Consider the following 14,351-nt stretch of genomic DNA (forward strand, 5'->3'; position numbering starts at 1 on the left):
GAGAGCCCTCTCTGATTACAGTTGGCTAGAAACTGTGATCCAAAGATTGGTTAGTGGTTACCCCGGCCGTATTCCCTTGGGAGTCATAGGGAACAACCTGGGTGTTAACATAATTGGCGACTCCACTGGGGAGTGCTTGAGATTTTTTAATTACTATATATCTTCCATAAGCTACTATCAAGCCTGAAATAAGTCAAGAGGCCTTTAATCTGTTTCCGTATCACATTAACAGTTCAGGGAGGAGCTTGTTTAGGGAATCTTCATTTTAGCTCTGAGAATATATAACCATTCCAAAATCTTCATCCAGTCCTTCAGATACAAAAATTTCCCACAAAATCCTAAAAAACAGTTAGAAACTGGCTCCTAAGAAAAATCCACGGCACACTAGGGAAAATCCTGACCCAAATGCACCTACCATTGTTGATAATCCAAATACCATCCCAAGAAACATTAGGAGGCAGCAAAAGCAGGAGCAGCCTGCTGATTTGACTTCAGAGCCAGATCATCCTAGCCTTATACCTACTCCATGCAAGGTCCTTTTCAGAGCTACCCCTAGTTCCCCTAGTTCACCATCCACATCTCAAATTCCCCCTCTCATATCTTCATCCACTGCACATATCCCCTTGACCAACCTTCTAGGTTCACCCCTACTTGTTACCCCTGTGACACCCACTGTTCCTATTATCCCAGCTGCACCTGTTAATCCTCTAAACCCTGTAAATATGGCTAACAGATATGCGCCACTGTAGATACCAGCTAATGCTGCAGCTCTACCCCAGGATTACCAAACCAAAATTTCATAATTTGACTCCAATGGCCCTCTGACAGCTACCCAGCATGCCAAGAGAATACAAGACCATTTTGAAACCTATGAAATAGATGATGACAATGTCAGAATGAGGATGTTTTTTCAAAGCCTAACTGGGGATGTAAGAACTTGGTTTAGATCCCTGAATGCAAACTCCATTACAACTCCTGCTGAACTGTATCAAGCCTTTACTAGTAGATGGGAGAAGAAGAAAGATCCTCTGCACATACTTGGGGAATATGACACTATCAAAAGAGGTCCCCAGGAGACTGTTTTGGAGTATTGTGCAAGATTTAACAATGTATATAACTCAATTCCACAAAATTTAAGGCCTCCTCCTGATTTAGCCTTGTACAAATTTCCTGATGGTTTTGACCCTGACATGGCCTATCAATTGAAGGAAAGAGACTGTCAGTCCCTTGAAGAAGCCCAAAGGGTTGCTGTCACAGTGGAAGCCAACCTGATTGCCAAAAGAAACAGGGCAAGGTTGGAAAAGAGGACTGTTTTCAAAGAGGAACCCTCTGCCTTTGATCAAAAGCTTGATGCCATACTTAATGGAATGAAAAGATTAGGTGATAGAGTGGAATCGGTTGAAAGAAAATCATCATGGGAAGCACCACAAAACAACCCTCCTAGGAATCCAAATTTTAGGAGAACTCAAAACCCAGGCATTGGCAAAACCAGTGCTGATCAAGATATAAGACCCCCTTTCCAAGAAAATTATGCTGAAACCTCCACTTCAGCAGAGCCCAATGAAGATCCTGAGATTAATTTAATAGGGCTAGATGGTGAAAGTCAAGTTTTCTTAACACAAGAAGATCATGAGGATGAGGAAATCAAACTGTTCCAAACTAAATCAGGGGAATCCTTTGACTTTAAACAAGGCTATGACACAACTGTTTATGAAGTCCATAAACAATACAAGCTAAGGAGCAGAACTGTGAATGTTAGCCAGCCTGAAAAGAAAAAGGATAATCAGCAGCCTGAAAGAGTTATAGTCACACAACCTAATGACAAACTAAATTCACCAACAGAAGAAGTGATTGTTGAAGAAATCACTGAGCCACTGTCCTTCAGACAGCAGTCTCTGGACACTTCATCTTCTCATCCTAATTTAAACATTACTCCTCAAGAGATGAGTAAAAAGGATAAGTCCCAAAGTCAAAACAAAAATCAAGAAGAAGATGTAATGAACAAGGAAAGAACTGTCACCTATAACCCCAAGACCCAATCTGAAAAACCTTTTGATCTTGAAACAGAAATTGGCAAAATAAAAATAGCTATTCCTCTCTTGGAATTAGCCAAGCATGACATCTATAAATTGCAAATCAAAAGGTCCCTTCAACTCACTAGCAACAAAGATGATGTCAATGTGCTGGATGACACCCCAGAACTCCTGTTCGGCCCAGAAGTGGATGGAAAAACAGTAGTCACAGGGGTACTGCTTTTCTATGTCAGTTTACATATTCATGAAAAAATATTACATAATGCAATGTTTGACTCAGGTGCCTCTCACAATCTCATGCCAAAAGCAGTCATGGAGAGATTGAATTTAGACATAACAAGACCATACAAGGATCTGTTTTCCTTTGACTCCAGCCAAGTCAAGTGTCTAGGTCTTATAAAGGACTTATGTGTGTCTTTAGTTCAATACCCAAACAAGACAATCCTAATGGATGTGGTAGTTGCTGATATCCCACCTAAGTATGGAATGCTGTTATCAAGATCATGGGGAGCTAAACTCCAAGGTTCCCTACAATTAGACATGTCATATGCCACCATCTCTGTGTTTGGGCAACCAAAAAGACTGTACAGAGAAAAACTAATGAAGTACATGGTCAGCAGTGAAGAAAAACCTCAAAATTTTCCTATATATGCTGTCCATTCAGACATAGACTCATACATTCTCTTCAATAATACCACCACTCCCTCCAAAGGTGAAGTTGAAACCAAGATATTCATACAAGAGGAAGATGCAAATGAGAGTAGTATCACTCATGAAACAACAGTCAATCAAACATTAGATAGTGTTGCTGCCTTAGTTGTCAAGAACATCCAATTAAATGATGAGACTGCCCTAGAAGACAAGCTAGAGAAAAAATCACAATTGCTACTTACATTACCAGCCCATGAACAAATCATAAAATCTCCTTCTCAACAAGACATTCTATGGTTCCTTGAATTTGATGGCTCAGTCAACAAATTAGGGGCAGGAGCTGGAGTTTGGGTACACAATAAAGAAAATAGTCACGCAGAAGGCAGAGCCTATAGACTGAATTTCAGATGTACTAACAACATGGCAGAATATGAAGCTCTTTTACTAGGCCTCAAGTTGGAAAAATTCTTAGAAGCTTCCAGGGTTTCAATCATGGGAGATTCAGATTTAGTTATCCAACAAGTGAAAGGAAACTTTGTCACCAATGACAAAAGACTAAGGACTTATAAGTCTGCTGTTGCTGAGGTACTAAACTTTTTCTCTGAATTCCAAATTACTAAAATTCCCAGAACCCAAAATCTACATGCTCATAGTTTAGCCACCTTTGCAAGTACCTGCAAGTTTCCCTTTGAGCCCCACCATTGTTTTACAGCTGAGGTAAAACACAGACCCTCCATTCCAAACAACATCAATGATTGGCAAGTATTTGAGGATGACAAGCAAATAAACCATTTTTTAACTCTGCAACAAGAATTTGCAGGACTAAATATAGACAATGAGACAGCAAGTCAATCACAAATACTTGAGACAGCAAGTCAATCACAAATACTTGAGACAACAAGTCAATCACAAATACAGTTTCAACAGAATTCTCAACCAATATCACCTAGAACTGCAAAACAAATACTAAATCCAACTATTTTCAATATAGAAAACATCCAGCAAATTCAACAAGTTGACTGGGAAGAGGGAGTGTCCAATACTGAAACTGAAATCATTGAGCTAAAAGACAATTTTCTACCAACAGGCCTAACCCCACTAGAAGACATCTTTGATTCAAATGATATTCCCAGAAAACCAAAAATGCAGCCCCTAAATGCAGCCATTGAAGAATGTAACATAGGTACAATTGACAAACCCAAGATAATTAAATTATCTGCTTCCTTACCTCCTGACCAAAAGCCAAAATACATTGACCTCTTCAAAGAGTTCCAGGATGTTTTTGCATGGAGCTATGAGGACCTAAAGTCCTATGACACCTCTGTAATCCAACGCACTATCCCTCTCAAACCTGATCAAAAGCCCTTTAAACAAAAACTGAGGAGAATCAATCCTATGCTTCTCCCAGCAATGGAACAAGAGGTACAAAAAATGTTCAAGGCAGGCATCATAGCACCAATCAGATTATCTGAATGGATCTCCAACTTAGTCCCTACAAGAAAGAAGACAGGTGAGATCAGGCTGTGTGTGGACTTAAGGAATCTAAACCAAGTATCCTTAAAAGACAACTACCCCTTACCCAAGATGGATCACATTCTTCAAAGGGTGGTAGGGGCCTCAAGGATCTCATTACTGGATGGATTTCAGGTTTCAACCAGATCTTAGTTCACCCTGATGATCAGGACAAAACAGCATTTACAACCCCATGGGGAATGTTCAAATATGTAAAGATGCCTTTTGGATTGAAAAATGCAGGGGCAACATTTCAAAGAGCAATGGACATTACTTTTGCAAAGGATATTCATGACTTTTTAGTCATTTATCTAGATGACCTAACACCTTTCTCAAAATCAGACCAAGAACATATAAAACATCTAAGACAGATCTTCCTAAAATGTAGAAAATATGGAATCTCCTTGAATCCTAAGAAGTCCCTCTTTGGTTTAGAAGAAGGAAAGCTCTTAGGACACATTATCTCAAAAGATGGCATTAGAATTGACCCAGATAGGATACAAGCTATCCTGCAAATGCCTCACCCAAGGAATGTCAAAGAATTACAAGGATTCTTGGGAAAAATCAATTTCTTGAGAAGGTTTATCCCAAACCTAGCAGAGCTAATCAGATTATTAAATAACATGCTGAAAAAGGATTCAAAAGTGAAGTGGACTGTTGAAGCCAATCAAGCATTTGAAGGTATAAAATTGGCCCTTACCCAAACCCCAGTCTTGACCAATCCTCAGTTTGACAGAGAATTTATCATTTTTTCTTTTGCCTCCCAACATACTATTGCTACTGTTCTATTACAAAAGGATGACCAAGGAAATGAGAAGCCAATTGCTTTCTTTAGCAAAGCTCTCAGAGATGCACCTTTGAAGTATCAAATCATGGAAAAACAAGCTTACGCTTTAGTCAAAGCAATTAAAGACTTTAGGATTTATATCCTTTATTCCCATGTTAAAGCATATGTGCCAAGTCCTATTGTCAAAGACATTCTCACCCAAGAGAATTTAGAAGGCAGAAGGGGAAAATGGATTGCCAGCATTTTGGAATTTGACATTGAGATGAAACCTACAAAACTAATAAAAGGGCAAGGCTTGGCCAAATTAATGACAGAAACAAATTTTCAAGCCTTAGACATCAATCAGCTGGACAGTGAAACAGAGCTGGTGACTCCAAAGATCAACGTAGCCTTTGAACAATCCCCCTGGTATTCTGATATCTGTTATGTGTTACAAAACCTGTGTGCTCCCCCAGGACTGTCCAAAACTAAGTGTAGGTTCTTAAAAATGAAAACATCAAGATTTTGTGTGATGGATGGCAATTTGCTTTGGAAAAACCATGAAGGTATATTGCTGCACTGTTTAATTGAAAATGAGATTAACAATATCATGCAAGAGTTTCATGCAGGAGACTGTGGTGGACACTTGTACTGGAAGTCCACTGTGGATAAAATACTAAGGCCTGGATACTACTGGCCCACCATGTTCTCTGATGTCAAGAAATTCATCACATCATGTCATAAATGCCAAGTGTTTGAGGGAAAGAGACAACTGCTGCCACTTCCTTTAAGGCCTATTGCAACAGAGAGACCTTTTCAACAATGGGGATTGGACTTCATTGGGGAAATTCATCCCTCATCTTCAGGCCAACATAGATGGATCTTAACAGCCACAGACTACTTCACTAAGTGGATTGAAGCTGCCCCATGCAGACAAGCAAATGATTCAATAATCATTCAGTTCTTGGAAAACAACATACTGGCTAGATTTGGCTGCCCTGATAAAATCATTACAGACAATGCTGCTGCTTTCAGATCCAAGAAGATGGTGAACTTCTGCCACAAATTTCATATTACTTTGGGCCATTATACTGCATACTATCCCCAAGGAAATGGCCTTGCTGAATCATCAAACAAAAGCCTTGTAAATATTATAAAGAAGGTACTTGAAGAGAACAAAAAGAACTGGCATAAGAAGCTTGTGAATGCCTTATGGGCAGATAGACTAACAACCAAGAGATCAATTGGGACCAGCCCATATGAATTGGTTTATGGATTAGAGGCCAAATTCCCCTCTTCACTAGGAGTGCCTGTTATGAAGCTTCTTCAAGAAAGCCAAGATGAACCAAATGATATGCAAAGAAGGATAAATCAAATCATATGTCTGCAGCAAACCAAAGATCAAGTTTTCAGCAGAGTTCAGGTATTACAAGAAAAACTAAAGAAGGCCTTTGACAGAAGAACCAAAGCTGAAGATTTTAATGTTGGTGATAAAGTCCTCAAGTGGGATGCAAGGAGAGAAGACAAAGGAAAACATGGAAAATTTGATTCCTTATGGAGAGGACCATTTGCTGTCCAAGCAGTGCAAGGTAACAACACTTACTTCCTAAAAAGTCTTAGTGAAACTGACCTGGATGAAGGTCCTGTGAATGGCAGGATGCTGAAGCACTATTTTGACTATTCCCCATAAGTGCAGTTCGGGTTCCCTTGTATATATGCATATGTATATATTATTTTCTGTTTAGATTGCAAAAATGCAGTTTTTTCAAGTTTATTGACTGCCAGCAAAAGGTAAATAGAATCAGAGGTCTACCAAGAAGAGAAGCACACAATTTTGGCACCTCAAAGCAACAAACTGCAAAATTGGTAAGAACAATCAAGGAGCAAGGCAATCTAACCTGCTGTTCTTGGTCTTTCAAAAGAAAAACCATCCCCATGTGGAGCCACTGTTAGATACCTATACTAATAGGTTTCATATTTCATGATTGGCTATGGAAGGTCCAAATATGCTCTGCTTTGATGATTCAAAGATCACATATTTCCTAGAGAATCTGATCTGTGCTTATAGCTTGGTATGGACTTAAAATTTTGATGGATGGTCCAACATTCTAATCTGGATCATTCCATGGTTTAAATTTGCAGTTGTAGAATAGAGAAAGGAGTCTGTCCAAACTGTTTAATCTTGGCAGACAAGTAGTTCAGGTAGAGAAGAAAAGGCTCCCAACAGCTTAATCTGGGACCTTGGAAGAGATAAGGGTAGAAGTAGATAGAAAAAACAAAGAAAAAGCCAAAGAAAAGAAAAGGCAAGTAAGGGTTTGCAAGTCCAAGTGCACCCTCCAAGAAGAAATAAAAAATGCTAGGTAAGTAGCTGGGTAAGTAGTTGGGGTTGCAGAAAGGTTATCTTTACCATTGCAGATATGTTAACTGTGTTTACCAGAGTAAAGTCAATCAATTGACAAGGTGTTCATATTCATCAAGTTACAGCAAGGAGCATGACTAACCTCCCTCCTTCCCCCTTCCATTTCATTACTAACATCCCCTCATCAGCTGAGGTTCATGGAAGAAGATCATGGTTTCATGGTGGTTCTTGTTCATTCAAAAGCCACATTTCTTGTGTAAATTTTTTTTCATTTTGATCTACTCTTTAAACCAAGTGTTTCACAAACAAACTCAGTGTTTTCCCCCTTCATTCCCCCCATCCATATTAACTCTAACTTTACTATATAAATCCCTATATCACCTATCCCCTACTAATATTAAACACCATGGTGTATAAACCCCAAAATTTGTATAAATATCCCTCCTTTTGGCATTATAGCCAATAAGTTCTCTGTCAGGGATCAAATGGCATCTGGTCACTTTGATGAACCTAACCCTAACCCCCTCCCCTCCTCTGAATTCATTTGGCCCCTTGAAAAGCTTCATTTGTTAAAAAGAGTCTCACAAATGACCTGGTTTTCCCTATACCCACTTCATTTACAAAAATAACCCCTAAATACCCACTTTGTTCTCTTATCTAAAGTATTGGGGCTGTCTTATTGCCCATCAGAAAAACCTTACAAAACCCCTTTACCCATGAAACCCCTTTGAAATTATGCAAAAGACCAAAAAACCCGCTTCTGCCGCTTAAACCAAAGTTGGCGCATGCATTTGGTTTATTTTTGAAATACATTGAAAACATTATGAAAACCCATATCCGAAGGTTTCCGCCGGGCGCTGCTCCCAAAAATAAATAATAAAAAAGTATCCGCCCGCATTCGTATCCCCCGATCATATCATTCCCCCGTCCACCGTCGGATCAGATCCAAGAGATCCGACGGTCCTTATTAATATCGGAGCGGCCCCCGGACAGAGGTTTAGCGCCCGAGAAAGTGACGTTGCGTTACGTCAGGGCGCGGCCACGCGTCGCCCATTGAGGGCTCTCGGAGCAACCTCTGACAAATGCGGGGCCGTATCATAACCGCCCCGAGAAACCGTGGCGGCTAGGGCTAAACCGTAACCATTAGGTCACTCACTGCCAGGTTTGCGGGTCCAGCGTCATCCCCACGTCATCACCGTGCCTGCCACCGCATCACACTTTTGTCCGCATCTGTGCCAACGTGCCTGCCACCTCATTTCCCCGTGGACCAATGGCAGCCCGCCACCTCATCCGATGACGTCATGCTGACGTCATCCGAGGCTGACCCCACCCTATGACGTCATGCTGACGTCATCACAGAAAAGGCGCCAAGTTGCAAAAAGTCCATATTTTAGCCAATAAACGCATTTTTTTATACTTTTCGCTCATTTGCTACTGTTTCCTCTGCATGCTATTTCACGTCCTGAACTGCGCCACCTACGGGAATCGACCTGAAGACCTCCAGAGCACCAATTCCACCCACAGTTACGACCTCTGTTCGCGGTTAGCCAGGTATTTCTCATAGTTCATCCTCCATACGCCTAAATTCACTGTAAATTGCTCAGAACGCTTAAGGAACACTGAAACTCACTATTTCACCGACAGTTTTCCTCTGCAACACTTCTAATTACAACTGCAACCTTGAAACCACCGGCTGAGCCTTCATTTCCCGAGTTTTGGTCAAAAAACTGTAAACTGCTCGCGCAAACGTGAGACAGTTGGTCAAGTTATTTAAAACCTGCCATAGAAGACAGAGGGAGACCAGGCATTGGTCTTATTCATAATTCGAGCAGTATTTCAATTGCTGCGTGTCCACTCCACCCTCTGGTCCCTATAATTCACAGTTGCATTGCAAAAAGTCACCTCTGTGCTGTACTGCTCACTTGAAACTAATTCACCTGCAAAACAGAAACTGAATAGACCATGGAGACTCCAATTGCACTGAACATCAAGCCTCTCAATGCCCCTCACCAGGAACTAGAATGGAAAGCCCTGGGAGATATGGATTATCAAATGCTAGACTGGTTTCCATTGGGCTCCAAATATAACATTCAGATGCTGAATGAGTTGAAGGCCCAGCACCTTAGTGGAGCTGACATCCTAGGTATTTGGGACTCAAACTTGCCCATCTACAACCTCCCCCAGGTAAATCCTATGCCAGAGTTGATCTACAGATGCCAGGAGTGCTATGACCGAGGCCAAAGAACTGTCCTCAGCCCTACAGGCTCAATTCTGTTCCATATAACCCGAGAGAGTATAAATGAGATGCTGCATTTCCACAATGCAAAGCCATTAACCCCCCTCTACATGCAGAACTTGATAAAGAAGGGGAACAAGTTGTCAAATGACCAAGTCATAAAAATCAACCAGCTGTTTGTACAAGAAGCCATCAGAACTCCTCCTATTGGATATCATTACTTGAATGAATTGGGCAGAATGCTAGTGGATTTGATCAGCTATGTCCTAGGGTTCAAGGGAATGGAGGATGTGGATGAAATCATAATGGCAATGCTGTCTATATTCTCTCCTGGTAAGCCCCCAGTTGTACATTATGATTATGCCACATACATTGCAGATAAGATCCATGACCAGCTCATGAATTTGAAGAGGGAAAGACTGTTCAGGTATACTTCATACATATACCACCTATTCTTGTTTTATCAGCCAGCCAACTTCTCTATTCCCTTGAAGCAAGTCAATGCCCAGGGGAATCCAAGGTCAGTTGTGTTTTGGACCTCTGTTTTTCATTGTGCCTCTGTATCACCATACACATACTCCGAGTTCATAGACTTATTCATTCATCCAGCCATGACAGTATTGGATGGTGTTCCTCCTCCAAGGTTAACTGATGACATGAGGAGAATTCTCCACCTGAACAAAACCTACAGCATTGGTAATTGGTATCTCTACCAAGACCACACAGTCATCAGAGTATATGGCTGTGAGTTGAAGCCTTTTAGGTTGCCAAGGTATGTCCCCATGAGGCTTTTTGCCTTAGAATATTTCAGGCAATTTGGGAATGCCGACTACCTCCACTTTCAAAGCAAGAACAAGAAGGAACAATTGAAGGTAAGGAGCCAGCTGGGCCCTTTCCTATACAACAGAAAAGAGGAGGGGTGGAAAGAGGCAAACAATATCCTAGAGGCCCTCAAACTGCAAACTAGCTTTGAATGGATACCCTATGACCCCAATCACTTTGTCTCCCTCAGGAGGATAAGATACAAATTGGGCAGCTATTCACACGTGAGGCAGCCTGAGATTGAGCAGTATGCCAATAGATTAAGCTGGGAAGAAGGTACCCTAGAAGAGGAAATTACTAGTGAGGAGCTGCTAGAGAGAGAGGCTAGAAATATTCAAAAGGAAGCTGACTTAGAAACTTGTGGACAGGTTCCCCTCTCATACAAAAAACAACTTGGAGCAGCAGCCTCGTCCTCAACAACGCATCATCAAGCTGCCATGAATCCTCCACAGACAGTCAACAAGGGCAAAGAAAAGCAGGTGGAACAGCCACCTCCTATGACCGAAGAGGAAATGGAAACCCTAGTGCAGCAACAAGAAGAGATGGAGCAGCAGGGAGAAGGGCAGCAACAAGAGGAGCAGCAACAACAAAAAGAACAAAGGCAGGAACAGCCTGCCCAGCAAAAGCAAACAGTGGAAGCCCCTAAATCCACTGAACAAACTGAGCCTCCAAGGCAAGAGACTTCAGCTGAGGCATCTACACTCCAGACTCCACAAAAGGAGGACACAAGCAGGAAAAGGGACAGAGAAACTCCCCTTACAACATCAGCAACTCATGGAGAGAAGAGGCAGAGAATCAATCCTCTTTCAGAGGAAGAGATGCCAATAAGGCAGCCTCTGGGTATGGTCCCACCCAGCAGGGAAACATCAGCGAGTTCCTTTCAACAGGAACAGGATAGGGCAATGGGAGGAGAAGTGAGTTCCTCTAGGCAGCAAAGGGAAGGTGGGCCTAGTATTAAACAACAGTTCATCGATATTAAGATGAGAAATGAGCCCATCAAGAGATAGCTGTACAACCATCTGCTAAACTTGGCTCCCACTAATAAGCAAAGACTCATGTCTGCATATGATGTGCAGGAAGGCAAAATGATCATGAGTCATTTCATGCCAACAGCAGTACAACCCCAAACTGCCTCTGATTATTTGAGGACTAACTTGGAAGTCCTTGCCAAGGATATCCACCCAATGGACAAAATAGAACTGCACAAGCAAACGGGTGAGATGGTCTATGCTTCCCTGGCAGACCAAACCTTGGATAACTATAGGCTACAAAATAGCCTTAACAATACAGCCTCTCAACTGGAGTTGGAGAGGGCATCATCCGAGGCAAAGGACAACAGAATAAGGTCCTTGGAAGACATAATCATTGAGATTGGACATGATCCCAAAGATATCAAAGGGATTCAAGAGATATTGAAGTTGAGGGATGCTGACATGGCAACCTTGAGGAGAAAGATGAAACTCCCTGCCACAATCCACCCTCAAACAGATGATGTGGCCCAGCAAAGGCATGATCAAGAGGCCACAACCCTGTTGATATCTCTATACAAGGAGCTAATCCGGACTCAGGACAAAGTAGGAGAATCAGAGGCTGCAAAGGCAGCACTACAGGCAACATTGAAGCAAAAAGAAGAGGGTCAAACCTCCCAGCCTCCTCCTGAAATAATCAGTCTTGAGGAAGCTGCTCCAACAACTGCCCCTCCTCCTCAGCAAACAGGGCCTACAGCACCAACTACATCAACAACTGCAACAACAATAGAGCAGACTCATAGTCTGGATATGCAGAAGCTCCAAAATGAAATTCAAGTCCTGGAAGCTCAAATGTTGGAGCTCAATTCAGCCAAAGAATCTTTGGCTAAAATAAATGAGAGATATGATAAGAGCAAACAGAATGCAGCTGAAAAGGAACGAGAAATAAAAGCTCTAAAGAAGAGGATAACTAAGCTTGAGAAGGAGCTCACACTAGAAAAGGTGACAACAGAGCTAAAAGCAGTCCTTTGGGCCAATATTGGCCGGTCTATCACCAATCAGTGGCAGTACATTGAGACTATAGATGAACAAACAGTACTCATTGCAAAGGCAAACAGGGAAATACACAGAGCTAGAGCAAGCCTTGGCAACATGCCTGATGCTGCCACCAGAATGATCAATATTTTAAATAACAGGACAAGCTCTCAACTGGCCACCATGGGAATTGCTCACAGGACTGAGACAATCTCAATGGTTAAAAGGGTCCTGACACTACGAAACCTGGTTGGAACATTGGAAAGAAGAACCCAGGATATGCAGACTGAAATCAACAAGTTCATGGACAGATTTCAGGCATTACAGAACAGAGGCCTCCCCAGCATATTAAGCAGTGTAGGAAGACTGCTTACCCTTGAAAACTACACCAAGAGGGTTGATGCCTATGCTGCAGGACAAATTGCAAGACAACCCAACACTTCAGCAGAATCATGGCCAGCATCAGGGCAAACTTTACACAATAAGGTGGACAACCTATTTTTTGTTATGAATGAGATCAACCATCTGTTTGATGTGCCTCCAATTTTTTTTAAGTATACAGAAGCAGATGAAACCATAGAGGCAATTGTGAAGCACCAATTGCCCACACAGAAAGTCTGGAAAAATTTGACACAGATAATATTATCAAGCTAGAACCTGTAAATGTTAATTTTTGTCCAGTTTATAAGTAGTCATACACAGGCAGAATTTTGATAGATAAACATACAGAGGAAAAATAAAGGTTGAGCCAACTCAGCAGGGCTATTCGGTCACCACAGCAGCAATCACAGTCACAGGTGGCAAACCCGAGAAAATACAGCGCAGCAAACATAAAGACGCGTTCTCCAGCATTAAAGCAAAGCGGCTCAACCGACTCACTGACCTCCAAAGGTCAAAATTATCCTCTGACAGACTTAAAGAGCATTTATGCTGCATTCAAAATTGTAATAACTTCTTTTCTACTTTCTGTACGAAGTTATGAAGATATTTTCTCTCTCAGATGACTCAATGCCTGAGATATTTTGTATAAACATTCCTATAAAGTCCCCTTCGCATGAGCTTGCAAGGGTTGTTGTTGATTTCTCCTGAAGAAATTCTTATGCTGTAATCCTTTCAGAAGTTTAATAAAGAAAGTGATGGAATTTCTCGGATTTCTGAAGTGTTGAATGCGTTCTGGTGTCTGTTGATAACTGCTGGATTCCTGTGTATTTCACCATACAATAAGTCTCTGTAACTCTCTCTGTTATTTACTTGTTTTGTTAAAATTCCATATATGTTATCTGATTTTCAATACTAAGCAACAAGGAAAAAGAATAACTTTCAGGATTTATTCACTGAGTACCCTGAGTTCAATCTGTGTTGCTAATGAATGTTTTCTTCAGCTGTAATCTAGATAAGTGTAATTCTTAATTGCTGCACTTTCAGAATACACCTTTCACAGTGGCCTTTGTCACAGGAATTCAAGTTTTGCTCCTGTGCAGCGTGTTCACTTTCACCTCACCAGCTTAATAGAAAATTCTTAATTGCTTTCTGTTGGTTGACATACATCACCATTTAAGCTAACTTTGTTTGTCTAAGATACACAATAGGCCCTGCAGTTTGAACACCACCAATCCTGCATATCAAATCATTTCACAATTCCAGACTCCATTGCCCAATGGTATTTTACTCTCTAAACACTATATCATAAGACCTGAAAGAAATCCTTCAACCAAAACATAAACCAAAACCTGAGCATAATAGCTAGCCTAAAACACCATCATAACAGAGACAAATCATAAAGAGAGAGCCCTCTCTGATTACAGTTGGCTAGAAACTGTGATCCAAAGATTGGCTAGTGGTTACCCCGGCCGTATTCCCTTGGGAGTCATAGGGAACAACCTGGGTGTTAACAGGTTTTAAAGGCTGTCTTCCATATGTCACTTTCTTCAATTCTTACTTGATGATATCCACTACGCAAGTCTAACTT

This window comes from Pinus tabuliformis, chromosome 4_1, assembly GCF_031772625.1.
Source record: "Pinus tabuliformis cultivar Carrire ecotype Pingquan chromosome 4_1, CPIR1, whole genome shotgun sequence".
In the NCBI taxonomy this organism is placed as follows: domain Eukaryota; kingdom Viridiplantae; phylum Streptophyta; class Pinopsida; order Pinales; family Pinaceae; genus Pinus; species Pinus tabuliformis.